Below are 16,994 nucleotides of genomic sequence, written 5' to 3'. Positions count from 1 at the left end.
GTATGCGTCGATAATTGTATCGATAAATATTGTGATCATTTTGCAATCACCTTTGGAGTGCCCGTTTTTGGAAGATTTATCTTTTTTTACATTCTCAGAGGTGGTTTTTCTGCTACAATTACATATATATATATACGACAGATTTGTGCTGTGCTGCATTTGGCTTCACTGACAGGGTAGGTTTTTAGGTTTTATTTTAAAAGATATTGTCGTGAAATAAATGGAATTCCAGATGCCTAATCCTAAACTATACTTTTCTTTGTGTGCGGTTTAATGTAGGGATTAAGTCTATTTCACTAACTCACCAGCAAAACTAGGGATTTTCATGTTAGGCCATAAATAGGTAACCCTTGAAAAATACAATTAATAATACTAGGAGCAATATTTTGATGTTAATAATGCTAATAAGAAAGAGAAAGGAAGAAAAGACTGCAACAATTCTGCATTGGAGGAAATGTAGGAGTGAACCATTCGGAACCTGAATGACCATTTGCCGTGCAAGAGCTGGACATCCAGCACTTCCGATCATGTGACCGTTCTTGAATCAATCACATGACCGTGAACTGGGTGGTGAAAAAAAAGGAAGTGGAGGGTGTCCATAGAAAAAGAGCAAGTGCCTGTGATGTAGTTGGTATGTCACTAGGATGTTTGGGGTGCGAGAACCTACACACTAGTACAAGGGTGGGCACCACTAGTTCTCAAGGGCGTCCAACAGGTCAGGTTTTCAAGATATCCGTGCTTCAGCACATGTGCTCAATCAGTGACTCAGTCGAAGACCACACCACACACCACTTGGGGGAGGGAGGGGGAGGGGGAGGGAGAGGGAGAGGGAGAGGGAGAGGGAGAGGGAGAGATCAACAGTTAACAATAACCTGTGATCTTTACGAAATAGTATCACCACATACAAGTCCCATTACAGATTCTCTTCACAGTTCACATAAGCGCAGCGTATGTGTATTTGATATAGCCAACCTAATAGGCCTCCCAATCCTGGGTGGTGAGGCCTATATTTGAAGTACCGCTGCACCGTTGGAGCTTGTGTTTATAACTGTGTGAACAGGTCCGTTCTTCGCAAAGGTTTGATTTGGTACCACTATATCCTATGACACGTCGGGGGGGGGGATCCTCTCGGTCAGTAGTCTCTCCTGTGTAATGGTCTCGGCGGCTGGGCTCTCCGGCTCTTTAGGCTATTCTCCACCCTGTCAGCCACTGCCGTCTCCACGTGGGACACATGCAGGTCCTGTCACACAGATAGCTCTCGATCGAGCCTCACTCTTCCAGGCTTGCGCAGATCGGCCCCTACTGTCATGACTGCCCCCTTTATTAAAGCTTGCTCTCCCTCTTAGTCCCTTCTTTTTCACCAGCCTTTCTATTGGCTTATCATAGTCACATGTCCATTGGAGAGGAACCTGCTAGGGGGCAGTGTACATGTGTTGCTTGCCATACACAGGGGGTTAACAGCACATTATTGACTTGATAAAAAATGGTAGTTTAACCCAACTCATCACACTTACATTTAAAAGATTAAAATAATTAGTGTGGTACCGGGGCTTTGGTAATACAGGGGGCTTTGGTAGCACAGCAATCCTCACTGCGCCATTGCTGACCATGTCCCTCAGCTACTTTCGCATCACATGACGTTTGCTGATCCCGTCTCGTGGCACTTTGGATCTCTGGATCTCCGTGAGGTCTTTGCTGCACCATCTGTGCCTCTGCCTTTATTGCACTCCTAACAACCCTGAGAGCTGAGAGACTCGGTCGGCGTTGGTGCGGTGAGGACTGCTGTGCTAACTCAGGGGTGCTCAACTCTAGTCCTCAAACACCCCCCCTACAGGTCAGATTTTCAGGATATCCCAGCTTCAGCACAATGTGGCTCAATCAGTCCCTGCTTCAGCACAGGTGGCTCAATCAGAGGCTCAGCCTCCTTAACGAATCATATGAATAGCTCCGTGGCCAATACTATACACCTCTTACATAAACCTTGGCCCCCTGCAGACGCACTTACCCGAACATCTTCCTAATGTCTCTGTACATTCTTCCTACCTACCAATTAGATTGTAAGCTCTTCGGGACAGGGACTCCTCTTCCTAGATGTCACTTTTATGTCTGAAGCACTTATTCCCATTACGTGTTATTTGTATTATTTGCTATTTATATGATTATCACGTGTATTACTGCTGTGAAGCGCTATGTACATGAATGGCGCTATATAAATAAAGATATACATACATGTTAAGTTCAGTTAATGAGTGACTTAAATGAGCTCTATTAATATGGGCCTAAAAGAGGTTATTTTAAAAGATACTACATAATTTTTGAAGTGAAAGTGAAGTAATAAATAATGAAAAACGTAGTTGCCCATGTCCCCCAAAAACATAAAATGGCACACAGAGGTAGGTTACTAATGAGAATGATATCTGACTTCTCTATTGTATTGTACTGCATTGTCTTGGAGTACGCTCTTTCTCTCATTCAGCATGTATGTCTATGCATATAATTAATTACTTTATTGACCTCAATACCAGAAATACTATTGCAAGATAAATGATATTAGGGAAAGAAAGATTGCGCAAGATAAGTAAAACAGAGCGGAAATGAATGAAATAACAGATGGCACATGTATAATGAGATTTGAGGACTAAAAGCTGAGTTCCCAAAATTGTTAGATCAGTGAAATAAAGAAACATGTTAAATGCATGTAAGTGTTTTACTATTTTAAATGAAGAATTACAATGGTAGTATATTTGAAGGAGAGAATTACAATTAAAACAGCAATCCCTCCTAGGAGAAAGCGCCAGAGTTGGTGTCAAACGCGTGGGAGGAGATTTTTGTCATGTTTGTGTATTTCATTGTTTTATTTTTAACATGTAATCAATAAACGTGTTTTATTTTTTCATCACTGGAGAGTTCCGATTTTTTTCAAGGGGCAGCAGTTCCACAGATCTTACATTGTTTTTGTCTGAAGCAGGGGTATCCTGAAAACCTGACCTGTTGGTGGCCCTTGAGGACTTGAGTTGCCAACCCCTGCCCTAAAGAAGGCAGTGCATATTCTATATTTTCTGGAAATTGTTTTTGCGCTTTTTGAAGCCAGTCATGAAGGTAGAAAATTCAAATACTATTAACCCTCTCGCTGCCAAAACATTAACGGCTGCTTTATCAAAATGAAATAGTTTGAATGATTTTCTTCAACAGTGTCTTGTATTTCAATAGTGGAACTTTAAAATAACAGATACAATTGGTTCCGTGAGTGGTATATTAGTATTAGTTAATTCCTTGCAGGTCTTACAGGAAATGAAAGGGGGAATAATCGCATGTAAATTATAGGAAAGTGGATGTTTTTTCTGTTACAATATGACAAAATCAGGTGTACTTCAAAAACTTTAGCTATGAAAGGAATAATTTTCAGGAAAAACTTTTTCCCATTTGTTACATATTAAAATGTCCTACATTTGTTTGTTATAAAATGTTATTGCTAAAATAAAATATATTTTTTGATCTATCTCAAATATATATGACATAGCAGCACTGTCAATTGTTAACATACTGTAGGTGACTCATTTAACCACCAGGTGGAGATGAAACGTATATTTAAAGAGAGTCGGACTGTGTATACCATATGTATATATCTACTGTACGTTGAAATCTATATTCATGATGGAACATGTCAGGAACAACTTAAAGAAAAGAAAATCAGCAAAATGCATCATCTTGTATGTGTACTATATAACTACTGTTAGTTGGGGTATTTTTAAGTGTCAGTTTGTTATGATCTGCTAGAAGCACAGTTATATCACAAATACAAACTGCATTAAGGGTATGTATTTCTTTCCATGGGTTCCCTGTTTCCCTAATTGTAGAGGTGTCTAACTCCATGTATCATAAGAAATCTGCATACAATGTATCAGACATGAAAAACATTAAATGATTTGAAAAGTAGAACATACACCATAACATGAATGCATCTAAGTAACCATTTCACCATATTTAAAAAACAACCAAAAAAACTATGGCCCATTAACTCTCTGTGATACCTGCAACACAATGAGTGAATGATGCTTGTATTGTGTTTGAGCTTGTTATAAAGTTTAAGTAATGCAGAGAGAAGCAGAGGTGATAAAAGTGAGTTTGACTAATTACTAACAAATATTCATTCACAAAGTATCTATTTGACAGATGAGCTGTATTTAAATAGATTTGAGGGGGGGGGGGAATCCTGCTGATCAAAACTGCTTGAATGTAGCTGATAAAACATGTGTAGGTTTGGCTTGTGGTGTATGAGGGCCGGGCACTTTAAAGATGCAGTCACATCTGTACAAACGTTTTGTGGATAGTCCTATAAAAAAAAGTTTGGCTTTTTATATACATATTTTTAACAGTGAATACCAGAGTTGGTCCTAAGACGTTACTCTTTATCATAAATGAGTTATACGTTTTTCAACATGTAATTCGAAAGATTCTGATTCTTTGAAGCCCTGTCGGACACTTGTAGCATACTACTAAATATAGTAAGTAGTGAATATGTTTTCACTGTGTGTTTAACTGTATGGCATTTGGCATATAAAGGGTTAACATGCTAAGTTTGGGCATTTACTTATATAGTTGGCATAATTAGTGGCAGAGGCTATGCTATAGGAAAACTGTATAATACCTGTTTCTTTTAAGTAAGGTGGATTTGTAGCATCCGACAGGAAGGTACTTTTGGTGTTGCTTTGTGAGCTGAGAATTGGAGCTAAGTGCGGCACTATCTGAAAGCTAAGTAACCAGAGAGTAAGAAGAACACAAAGAAACAGGACAGGGGTCTGAGCCAGGGTTCTGTCATGTGGAACTGGATAGAGCAGAAAGGCCAGAGACTTGAACTACTGAGGTGGACCCCATCGATTGATCAGTAAAGCAAATGCCAAGCAGTTAAACATTAACCTAGAAAGATTTCAATACAACAAAGTGACTTAAACCATGATGGTTAGACAGGAATACAAAATGCCTAGCATGTGCCCGAGGATCTTAAAGAGAAGGGACTAGTGAGAACATCCTATCCTAAACCTTAGCAGAGTGTTCGACCATGGAAAGACTCTTCCAAAGACTAGTGCCCTCACTATGTGGTCAACTGGGAATCCGGGATACCTCGGCGATTAAACATTATTTGTGTTTGCTAAAACTGATCTCTGTATGAAGAATTAATATTGCTATTTTTCTAGACTATGAATTACGTTTGCGGAGATTGATGTTTATTGTTTTGTTAAAGATTTTGTAAAAAAAAAAAAAAAACAGTCCTTGTTATTGTTATTTTTTTAAATAAGCCCTGCAAGAGAAATCAGAATCCAATTGTTTTTTATTACTTAAAGTTTTTATTGATTTTTTAGGAAAATCGGGTATAGAAACAAAAGTTTTTTTCTTTCACAATTCTACAGTATTTGGGGAGAGCTTGCTGTTATGTGTCTTCTGTCCCCTGTTACTGTAGGCTGTGGTTCCAAGGGTCCCATCTTTTATTGAAGGTCCTCCCTGCATGCCTCAGAAAGGCTTCCAACCTCTCCATCTCCATCACCTTGTCTACTCTTTGCACTAATATTTTCTGGGGTGGAGTTGGGGGATTTCCCCAAATTGCCACCACAGAGCTGCAGGCCCCAGTTAAGATGTGGGCGATTAGTTTTCTGCTAGCAGGGATTATTTTCTTGAATGGTTTGCTTACGGTAATTATTAATCGATCTCGGGATATTGTTATTTCGACCATTTCTTCAATTAGATTCTGCACCAAAACATTCGCACTTTGGGGCATGAGTGGAAATGTATATTTGATCCCCATTAGTTCCTTAAAATGTAAGATCTAGCCCTTGGAGGTCAAATTTCCAAGGTCTAGTATCTCTCTCTGCTTTCAAAGGTCCAAACATTTTGTATGGAGTCCCGATATAAAATTCAGGTTATCAAATATGGGGACCAGTTTTGAAGGTGATTCCGTCAGCCGAAATTTAGGTTTAGCAAAATATTCCTGGGGGGCTTCATTTCCCACCTCTTTGTAAGATGGGGTCTTTTCCTATGATCTCGTCAGGTCCTCGTGCAGATACCTAAAGCCCTTTAATATCTCCCCATGTCGGGGTCTTTCAGCCCCACTTAAAATCCTCTGGTCACTATAAAGAAGAGGCTATTATTAGTTTATTTGCTGTAACCCATCTTTTAATTATAATACAGGACTGTTTTTACAATACAGCACCTATTCCCCCCTCAGTCCTGCCCCCTGCCCGGCCCCTACTGCTTCTGTGAGCACAAAATGTGCCCGGGACATACTTGAAAACGAGAGGTAACTCTCAATGTATCACTTCCTGGTAAAATATTTTATAAACAAAATAAACAAACAAACAAAATGGCCTCTTGCCATGCTGCTATTCCAATCGATAGACCTGTGGAAGGGGGGAAATCGCTGAGACCCAAGAAAGAAAAACATCCTAAACATCTTAACACATTCATAACATTACAACATAACTACTGTATCTTGCTTTAATCTGGTTAACATGATGTGCAAACTTGGCAATCAATGACGTCCTCACCTATGACATCACCATGAAGAGCGAGATCAAACATGGTGTTACTGCACACCACTCGCCTCTCCCGCCCATAGGCGCTTAGCTATATTTTTATCCTGCATTTGAATCTTTTCGAGCGGGATAGAGCGCAGATCATTATGACGCCCTCCACACCTGGTGACTATGCCTCCCGCATGTGTTGCCTTCCTATCCTATTATTCCCATGATAGTAGTGTCCACCCTACCAGGGTCAAGAACAGAAAAAACTGTATGGTGCTCTAACACAGACCCAAAAAGCTGCCAGGCTTATAACGATATAATTGCTATAATTTGTGTCCTTGAAGTATCCCACACTATAAAGTGACCATATATAGAATGACAACACCGAATCCAATAAACATCAACAAACCGGAAGAGTAACACCTCTTGATTGGTGAATACTCACACTTGCTAGTGTCCAGCCTCCCTTATTGACTAGGATTACTGCGGTGTATAAGAGAGCAAATAACTCACTGTTATGTAGAATGGTCTTCAGTGGGTATTTTCCTTCACAGGCGTGTGCTGTCGGTTCTCCAGAGATTTCCACAGGTACAACGAAGGAGAGATGGAGCACTACTACAAAAATCAATTGCTAGAGAGTGGGTCCCCAATAAAAGGTTTAATGGATCAGAGCATGGTACAAGAAAAAACGAACCCTAAGGCCCCCACCAACGCGTTTCGAGCTTCCGCTCTTCCTCAAGGTGTATACAGCCTCCCTGATCCTATCTAGCACTGCAGCTACATGTCCTAAATGGGAGTCCCAGGAATTACTAAAGACAGCAATGTCATCTAAGTAAGCGCTGGCATAGCTCTGCATCCCTTCCAGTAACCTATTGACCAGGCGTTGGAAGGTAGCCGGGGCATTCTTCATCCCAAATGGCATCACCAAAAACTCATAGAGGCCACTTGGAGTGATGAATGCTGACTTCTCCCTAGCCTCCAGGGTCAGGATTTGCCAATAGCCTTTGCTCAAATCCATAGTGGTCAGATACTTCGCCCCCGCGAGTTCATCCAGTAACTCATCCATGCGGGGCATGGGGTAGGCATCTGACACCGTGCCAGCATTGAGCAAGCGGTAGTCCACACAAAACCGAGTGGTCTTGTCCTTCTTAGGAACTAGGACTACCGGGCTTGCCCAAGGACTCTGGGACAGAGTAATAACCCCTAGTGTCAGCATCTCCTCTATCTCCCTCTCCATACTGGTCTTGACCTCTGCTGACACTCTATAAGCGTGCTTATGCAGAGGCCGCAGATCCCCTGTGTGCACTGGGTGTTTTGTGAGATGTGTGGTCCCTGGCATGTCAGTGAAGAGGGCCCCATACTTAGCTAGCATGTCCCTGGCTTCTCCCTTCTGCCTAGCACTCAACTGTGCCCCTATCTCCACCTGCTCCACAGTGTTTCTCTGCCTGCTAGAAATCATAAGGGGTCCTACAAGATCCATCGCTACTTTCTGGAAGGGTTCCCCTATTATCAGTAAGGGTTTCAGGGGTGCCTTCACACGGTCGCCCGCCTTACCCACTCGCTGGCAGGCATCACAAGAGCGGCAGTAATTGCCCACATCTCGAGATGCCCCCGGCCAGTAGTAATGCTGTAATAACCGGGCTCGCGTTCTGTTGACCCCCTGATGTCCCGCTAACGGAATAGAGTGAGCTACCCGTAACAGTTGCTGTCGGTACCCCTGGGGCACTACTAGCTGTCACTTACCGGTCAATCCCTCCTCTATCCCTGGTTTCGCTTCTTCTCTATACCGGAGTCCCTTATACCATATGCAGTGCTCAGTGCCTTCCCCTGACTGAGATTCAGACGCCCGAAGTCTCACGCCGGCCAGGGTAGGGTCTGTCTTCACTGCCTCACTGGGCTCCTAATTCTGGCCACCCCCCAGTCATGTCATTGTCCGGAGAATGGGGAAGGCTGAGGGGAAACAGTAAGTCCGTCTGTGGTTGCAACTGATCCTGGCTTACCTCCCCGGGTTCCTCTGCGCCCTCCGCTAACGTTGGTCCCAAAGGCTGGGGGACTGGCGCCAACGCCATTGCCGCTGTATGGCTCCGGGTAACCGCCGCCACTGCAGCGGGTTTGGGCACTCGGTCATAGGCGCAGGTCATCGGTCCCAGATCATTGTCAAGAAGAACATCAGCATCCAAACCGGGTAAAACCCCCACCTCCCGCACACCCTGACCCTCCCCCCAATCCAAAAAGATTCTGGCCACTTGCAAGAATGGCTCTCCGTCAGCCACAGTGATCTGTATCCCAGGGCCTGGGATCAATTCCTCTGGCCGGACCATATCAGGTCGGACCAGGGTCACTGCAGCTCCTGAATCCAGCAAGCCGACTGCTTGCCGGTCACCGACTGTAACCGGAGTGAGATGTCTGCTCCGGCCGTCCATCTGCTGCAGGTCCGCGCTGAGATGTCCTCCGCTCCTGGCTGTGGGCACCGATGAAACCGGGACAGGTGTGGCATGGGACGCCTCGCTGTGAGTTGGTTCCATGACCGGTCCGGAGTCTGTGGTGGAAGCTACCCGCACGCGGGCTACCGGCTTTGCAGCTGGGGTGCGTTGCCCCTGATGGGGTCCACCAGAACGCAGGGGTTCCGGGCAATCTGGTCTAATGTGACCAAGGCGGTTGCAGTTGTAGCACCGGCACTCGTGCCGGAGCTCCCCTGCCTTCGGTAGACTGCTGCCCGCAGGCGGCCTCTGAGTCCATTGGGGGGTATTGGCAGACTTTCTGGCCGGTGCCACCGCCGCCTTGGCTACTGGTTTAGCGGTCATCAGGGCTCGGCTGGCCACATAGTCATCTGCAAGCCTCGCCGCCTCCTGGTAAGTCTTGGGCTTCTTGTCGTACACCCAAGCCCTCACCGCCGGCGGGCACTGCTGCATGAGCTGCTCCTGAAAGATGAGGTCCAGCAGGCGTTGGTAAGTCCGTGCCTCATAGCCCTCCACCCAACGTATCCCGTACAAAGCCATGCGGGTCACGTAGGTAACATAGGACTCCTGGGGCTGCCTCTCTTCCTGCCGGAATTTACCTCGGTAGGCTTCAGTAACAGTTCTTTCAGGTGTTCGTAGTCATCAGCATACTCATCTGGAAGCGCCATCATTGTCTGCTTAGCCAAGCCGGTCAGTAAGGGGTCCAAACGTGCAACCCTATGCTGGGGAAGCACTTTGTACCGCCGGCACTGCATTTCAAAGTTCTTTAAGAAACTGTCAATCTGGTCAGTGCCTTCCACGAACTTGGTGGTGAGACTGTGCTGGTCCAGCTTGAGTTCATCTGTGTTGGGTTGGACAGGGGGACAATAAGCGGGTCTGTTCACTGCCATAGTGATAAACTGCAGCCGCTCCTCTGGTGTCCCTCTGTCTCCCCAATTCATTGCGTCAACCATGTCTGCGACCTCCTGGTTCTCATAGAGCAGTCCATATTCACGGCACTTGTCCTTCAGCTGAGCTCGGGTCCTCATGTTAGATGAGCCTTCAGCCTCGCTCATGGTTCAGTCGCAGCAGTGAGGTGGTGTTACAACTTGTGTTAACTGTTGCACTACTGTGTGTTCAATATCTTTAGTCCCAGGAACTTGCAATTACCATCAAGTTCCTACTATGTTACAGTATCCCGCAGTATACTGTAACACAGGTCCAGTTCAATCCCGCCGCTTGCCACCAGTTAATTATAGAGCTTGTCACGGTAGCTTATGACAAGATATAATGAACACCAAATATCTGGGTTGAACTGAACGAGGCTTAGATATAATAAAATATAATTTATTCCTTGAAAAAGGTGAACACATCAATATAGTACAATTAACAGGCAAGAAGATAACACTTACTTAGGGTTGGGGGATGGAGAAGTATCCACTAGCAATTCTCCAGCAGTCCAGTGCCATTCAAGATGGAATCAGAAGCACAACTCCAGCAAACCAGTGACATTCAAGATGGTATCAGAAGCACAACTAAAAACTGTAGGGTTGACACAGTTTATATACCTGTGCAACCCTATTCTTAACATTGAATACAGCCTATTGGTGAACAATTAACTGTATCCATTCCCTAACGTGGAGACTAACAGACTAACAGACTAACCCATGCCCTCAGGTAACAGAGTTTATTGATTGATTAATACTTAATCCCTAGACATTGGGTAACAATCAAGGCAGTTAACTTTTGATCACCGTGCTTAGGCTACTCAGCCGTCTGCCCTCCATGACCTATTAGCCTAGCAAATGGTGTCTGCATTTTCAGAACAGATCCAAAATAAAATACATATACACTTTAATATCTACACATACTAATAAGTTCCATTCTGGTGGGCTCAGTGGGTCGACCTTTGCCAGTTTTTAATGCCTACAGTGACTCCACATATTGGCCAAATATGAACTCTCTGCGACCTCCAGAACTGGAGATACAGAAATGCACTCTAAAACATTAAAATACATGCTTATAATGAAACATGGGAACAGGGGAACATACATTTTCAAGGTACAACAAGGTGCAAACCTCATCCCTGGACCGCAGTCCAGTTAACCTCTTGTCTCTCTGGTGAGGTCAGGGGATGGCCATATGGGGTGCAACCCCTGTAATACCGGGCCACCCCCTTTCTCCCTCTACATTAAGGGGTTGTCTTCATTCTCTATTTTTGGGGTTCTCCATATTTTCTTTCGGGGTTCTTATTTCTTCTGCTAGTTTCAGAACTACGTCATCTGTATTTGCTTGCAGAGTTAGTGATTCATCTACCTTTTGCTCAAGGCCGAGCTTCTCACCGCTATGGAGTCTATGTCAATTTTTAGTTCGGCTACTGCTTTGTACAGTGCTGCTTAAAATGACCCTTATATATCTTTAGAGAATACTTCTAGTTCTTTAAATATATTGTGGCCTGTCTCTCCTTTCTCCGGTTCTATGTCCTAGGACAAGTGGGAGTCTCTGAATGGAGCACCGCCATCTTCAGGGTCCTGGGTAATAAAACCCCCCTTGCTGAAACAACGGGAAGCCTGAGGAAGCCCAAAAAGGGCGAAACACGTTGCTAATACCTCTAAGCATTTTGGACCAACACAGCCACCGTCGAGGAGTAGGACTACTGGAGCGCAGCACTATACCCAAACGCGGATTCAGCTAGCTGCGCACCACACGCCCTACAAACATTATCCCAAAGACTGGCTGTACTTTTTTATGTTTTCATGTTCTTTGATTTAGTGTTTTTTAATTGTTCTAGTTTTCATCAAGTTATTGGCTGCCAACTCCACTCGAGACTATATCCTGTTTACACCACTACACGGGAGGGGCTACTTGCTACTCTTCATGCACCTGGAAGTTAGCACTGAAGTCCCAAGAAAAATATAAAGATACCTTTACCTGGGTCTGCTCACACGAGGCCGTGTGAGTATTATCTTGTCCTCCATATCCATTTGATATTCATCCCCACCATTTTTCTCAGTGTCTAAAGGACCCAGAGCACTGAGATTCTGTATGTAAGAGAAAAGGAAAAGATACCTTCCCTCAAGATTGCACTCACACTTGCCCGTGTGAGTGACTGCAGTTTATCTGCTTTTATTTACTATCTAAGTCTGGTACTTACCATCCTTATATGTATTTTCCCTAAACATTTGTTCATCTATTTGTTTGTCCTGAGGGGGACATCCCAATTGCGAGTTGCTGGTGAATTAAAGAAGCGATCCGGACCAGAGGAGAAGAAACGCCACTCCAGCAGAACAGAGAAGTGAAGACCACAAAGAAACCTTGATGTGACAGCATTTAAACAAGACCGTGTAAGTGTGTTTTTATTTATTACCCCCACCACCATTAGTTCGAGGTTATATATACCATAACAAAACCCCTCAACCTGCGCTCCCCCTTTCTTTCCATATCCCTGTACCAACAAGGATCCTGGATAGATCCTATTGGGGTCTGAGCCATAGGAAGAGACGACGAAGCCAAGGGGATCCTTATATATTTCTTTAAGGTTGTAAACATCTTGTTTCATTTCCCCTGTTAAACATATATTTTTAAGGGAGCGCCCGGGTTCTCCCCTTTTTTATTGAAACAATGGGAAACCTCTTGCGAGGTGTTTCACCTGGCCTTGGAAGGCATCTATCCTTGTTTCCCGGGAGGTTGGTATAATGTTTTACGCTAAAATAAATACAATTTTTTTTGTTATGGAGTGATCCGCGGAGCAGCTCCAACACACGTCCGTTCCCTCAGATGGTTCACGAGCGCCACCCTCCGTATCCAATTTTGGCAATACCCTGAGATAAATCTGCTCAATCTACAAGTACAGACAGAAATTCATCAATGCTGTTACACTGAAAGGACTTAAATGTATCCTTGAGCTGGGTTGTATCATGTGGTGTACACAAATCACTGGGCATAGCATTATGTATTAGTGCACAAAAAGTATAAACTCTTCTTTTATGGTAGCTCAATAATTAGCAATAGTACTATGCATAGTGTTTCTATATATTTTTTTTTAAACTAACTGAGACTAATTTAAGGTATCTTTACAAATATTAGTATTGTCGGTTTTCTTGTCCAGGTCTGATCACCTGTTTTTTCTTTCAAGGCATTGTTATTTTCCCAGGAGCCAGGCAGGTGTATCTGTTATCCCTTGAGAGATATCAGGTTATTGGATGAAAAATGTGATGCTGTTGGAGAAGTATAGGAAAGGTAACACTATAGGATACATGAACTTATCTATTCCCTTTATAAATCAAAAAAGAGGTTGTTATCTCCTGCAGGTGTCAAAGGAAAATGGATTGCGACAAATAACCTTGTTATATGGTGTAGTACAGTAACTTTTGCTATTTTGTTTAATGCATTTCTTTAATGCATGTAATATTATGGGAACGTTCAACCAAACTGGAGCTAATGTTCAGGAAGTAAATGAAGAATTAGACTCAAGTTTTTTTTTTTAGACTAGAACCATATTATATGTGACTTTCTTTTAGGAAGATTACATAATCTCTCACTTTCATTCTTTGACTAAACCTCAACGAGAAACTTACAAGCATTTATCATATTTATTATCACAATAATAAAATCAGTACTTTAAGACCGGACAAACGAAATGTATCTCACTATTGTCCAATCCCAATACAAAGGGGTTAATTCCTCTATAGCTATATCTCCTCCGAGTTCTTATTTGATACACCCTTAGGTTATTTAATGGAAAAAGCATATGCGTGCACACACAGTTCAGGCGATACACTTTGTACTCTCTGGAGTCTTTACACCTAGGGGCTGTTTTTTTTTTTTTTATCAATGAACCTCTACAGGGACAATGATTATGGATACACATCTGATCTTGCTAGAGGCCAGAGGTGCATTTCCACATGATCAATTTTTTAAAATGAGCCCTTTCAGTAAAGGAAACCACCACCTAGAGCCCCGAGGTGGTCCACTTGTCCAAAAAATTTAAAAAAAGTCTCTTTGAAGATAATAAAGTAAAAAAAAAAAAAAATGTACATCCAATCCTATATAATTTCCACCGGAATTAGACCACAGCAGGAAACATTTTCTCAACTGAGACGTTATAGGTTCTATTTACCATCATGGAAGTAGTCAGGGGCCATTTTCTTCTGCCCGTTGCTGCCAATTTCCAGTGGTCATTGTAGTTTGCTTAACCCTTGCTCTTAGAATCCAGGGTAGGAAGGGAGCGATGGTCACCCTTACTCTGACAGAGACGCACAACTTCACAAATGCCGTGCAATGATTGCAGTGTAGGAGTTTGATTTTCTATACTAGTTTTTGTGTGGTTAGTGCCAGTGGTCGAAGTGTCATGTAAGTAGTGTCTACAGAGTACTTCTACCCTTTTTACACACAGAGTACGGATGCTTTTTTAGTTACCTTTTCTTAAGCAACCTCAACCAATGGTTGTGACCCTTTATAAAATAGTATTACTGAAAGATGCAAACTTGTAGCACACAAAGTGTGGTTTAACACTGTTATAGGAGACTGGACATAGCCTAGGTCAGTGGTGCACAAACTGGGGGGCGCGCTAGATTTTCTATGGGGGTTGCGGCAATTATAGAGGTCCCACGCTCTGCCCCCAGGCATTTAAATTAAATGCTGGGGGAAGGGGGCGCACGAGGCCTCTATAATACACGTACCTTCCCTTCCAGCGACGCGCTGTCTTGGTAACCCGGCGTCATGATGTCCCATGACCCCACGCGCCATTTGACACCAGGGTCGAACAGACGAGGAGGAGGAGGGGGAGGTTGGAACGAGGCGCCGAGGAGAGCAGGCAGGGGTGCGCACAGGGAAAAGTTTGCCCCCCCCCCCCGGGCCTAGGTAATAACACTTAGGGGAAGCATATATACGCACTGTGGCAGATTCAAGCGGCAGTCCAAGCGTTTTTTAGTTTATTTTTTTACATTAGCTTGAAGCAGGGGGTCCCCAGAGCTGAAATTAATGGGGTTCAGCTCCAGAGACCCGCTGCTTCAAACCTGTGTTCAAAAAATGATGACATTTTAAACAGGATGAATTGCTCCTTTAAGTGACCAAAATAATTTTTCTTTTGGTGTGCGTGATAGAGGCAGACTGCGCGCTGATTTATGTGTGAGCTAAATAGAGATTATGCTAAGCATTCTGATATATAGTTATTGGAGAGAACTTGTTGTAAAAATGTTATTCTCTTCTATTTTAGTGGCCAGCCAACCCTATCTGTACCCCTGTGTTTCCGCTCTTCTACTGGGGAACTGTAACAGAATCGCAGAAATACAAGCTTAGTCAAGCATCAGGATGGCAAAAGTAGAGTATGGACCTTTTCCAAGGTCCATATGGAACCTGAAACATTGTATTGTTCTCTGCTCTCTAATAAGTGTTAGAGACTGCGCTAAAAAAAATCTGTGAGTAGAGTTCTATGGGGTACCTCAATTGGGAAACTCTGTTGCATTGTTTTTTTCACTTAGCTGATTATGACAAACTGCCTGTAACTGCAGATTTATTTTTTATTTTGGTGGAAGAAAATACATTTTCTTTAGTTCCTTGAATGTAGAAGAGAGTGTGTGTGCCTGCCTGTCTTTTAAACACTTCTGCACACACACCATAGATTCTGCAGACTCCAAAGCTGCAGTGATCACTGTTGAGCTCTAACAATGCAGTGCCCATTTTTAAGTTTCATCACAAGTTTTATTTTACACTTGGAACAAACGTCGGGATTTAGTGAAGTGCTTTAGTGCACGTTTGTGAGTTCCCCATTAATTTGCCTTGACTCAAAGAGCCCAAGTACAAAAACAACCACCATCAAATCTGTTCTGCAGATTGAGGGACGGATAGAGCTATACCTAATTGTAGAATGGTTATGTATGTTATTGTTTTTCTTTAATTAGGCAGCCTTACTTGTTCAGAACCCTTTCCCCACACCAACGGATAATGACATGCAATGTATGATTGTGTACATTTGAAAATGACCAATGCTAAATCCCTCCTCAACTAGTGTCCAGAGGCATAATCTGGGGCACTGTATGTACAAGGCAGGTCTGCTGTCCTCATTGCACACTACAACCATAGTAAGTCTGGAGAAGGGTTGTTCTGTTACATTAACGAGGCCGTTCCTCTTAGGTCTAAAGTATACTAAAGGCATGGCATGTTTGTAGGTTACACAGATGGGTAATTGGCACCTTTCCTAAATATCATACAAGTCTTTAGTGGGCATACAGTAGGTGTCTGTGAATATATATATTTGGGAGATCTATATCAAATGAACAGCATTTAAATAGAATAATTCTGAGTTTGACTATATTAAAGGCCATTGTGTCACTATAACTGCCAACCCATGAGTTCAGAACTGGTTTAAGATACAGAATATTCCATGCTTAAGTATACCACACACTCTGTAGCATAACAGTTTAATACCCTATAGTCCTATGAGGAAGTGTTTACAGTAAATCTCATGATGCCCTTTTGTGACATGCTTAGAAAAGCATTCGCAATAAGTCAAAAATATAAACACAACAAACAAGACAAGGAAAATGGCTATTAAAACTTGCCCAGGATGCTTGCAACCTTTCTCCCAAATATGTTAATTTGACCAGATATCTTATTGTGCTCCAGGGGAAACAGTTTCTTGTTGTGATCCCTACCATGAACTCGACAAAACCAATTAGTCAAGCAGATTGCAGAATGATGTAACCTCGTATAAATCACAGAACAAGAATCAAGTGTATAGAAAATCAAATGTCGTATTACTCAAATCTAACACATACAGCTTGTTTATTTCTAGAACTAGTGCCAGAAAAGGCATCCAACCATGCTAGCCATCCCACAGGTTGCTGTATCTGTTTTTTTTAGTATAAATGTAAAATGTTTTAAAGGCGTAATTCCCAATGATCTGCTCAAAAGTAAACATGTTTCCTTTGATGATGTTGTTTCTTGTGGAAGTGACAGTCCTACAGTATTCTCTTGGGCACAGTTGGTGATGTCTTTCGGCCATTTACATTTTGAAGGTTTCCCAAGCCCATAAGAAAAA

General features: G+C 42.9%; 1 long non-coding RNA gene across 2 annotated transcripts in view; it reads left to right on the top strand.

Annotated features, from left to right (window-relative positions):
• Positions 1-15,537, top strand: part of LOC142465986 (uncharacterized) — a 47,294-nt gene extending 31,757 nt beyond the window's left edge. Inside the window, exons 2-4 of one of the 2 annotated variants that reach the window (XR_012788025.1) lie at positions 11,745-12,297; positions 13,089-13,192; positions 15,171-15,537. This is a non-coding gene — a long non-coding RNA (uncharacterized LOC142465986). Of the gene's footprint in view, positions 1-10,968; positions 12,298-13,088; positions 13,193-15,170 lie in introns of those variants that run through there. The other variant, XR_012788024.1, reaches the window with a different exon arrangement.
• The last annotated feature ends 1,457 nt before the right edge of the window (positions 15,538-16,994 follow it).

Source organism: Ascaphus truei, chromosome 14 (genome assembly GCF_040206685.1).
Source record: "Ascaphus truei isolate aAscTru1 chromosome 14, aAscTru1.hap1, whole genome shotgun sequence".
NCBI classification, from domain to species: Eukaryota; Metazoa; Chordata; class Amphibia; order Anura; family Ascaphidae; genus Ascaphus; species Ascaphus truei.
This window is presented reverse-complemented; position numbering and strand designations above follow the sequence as displayed.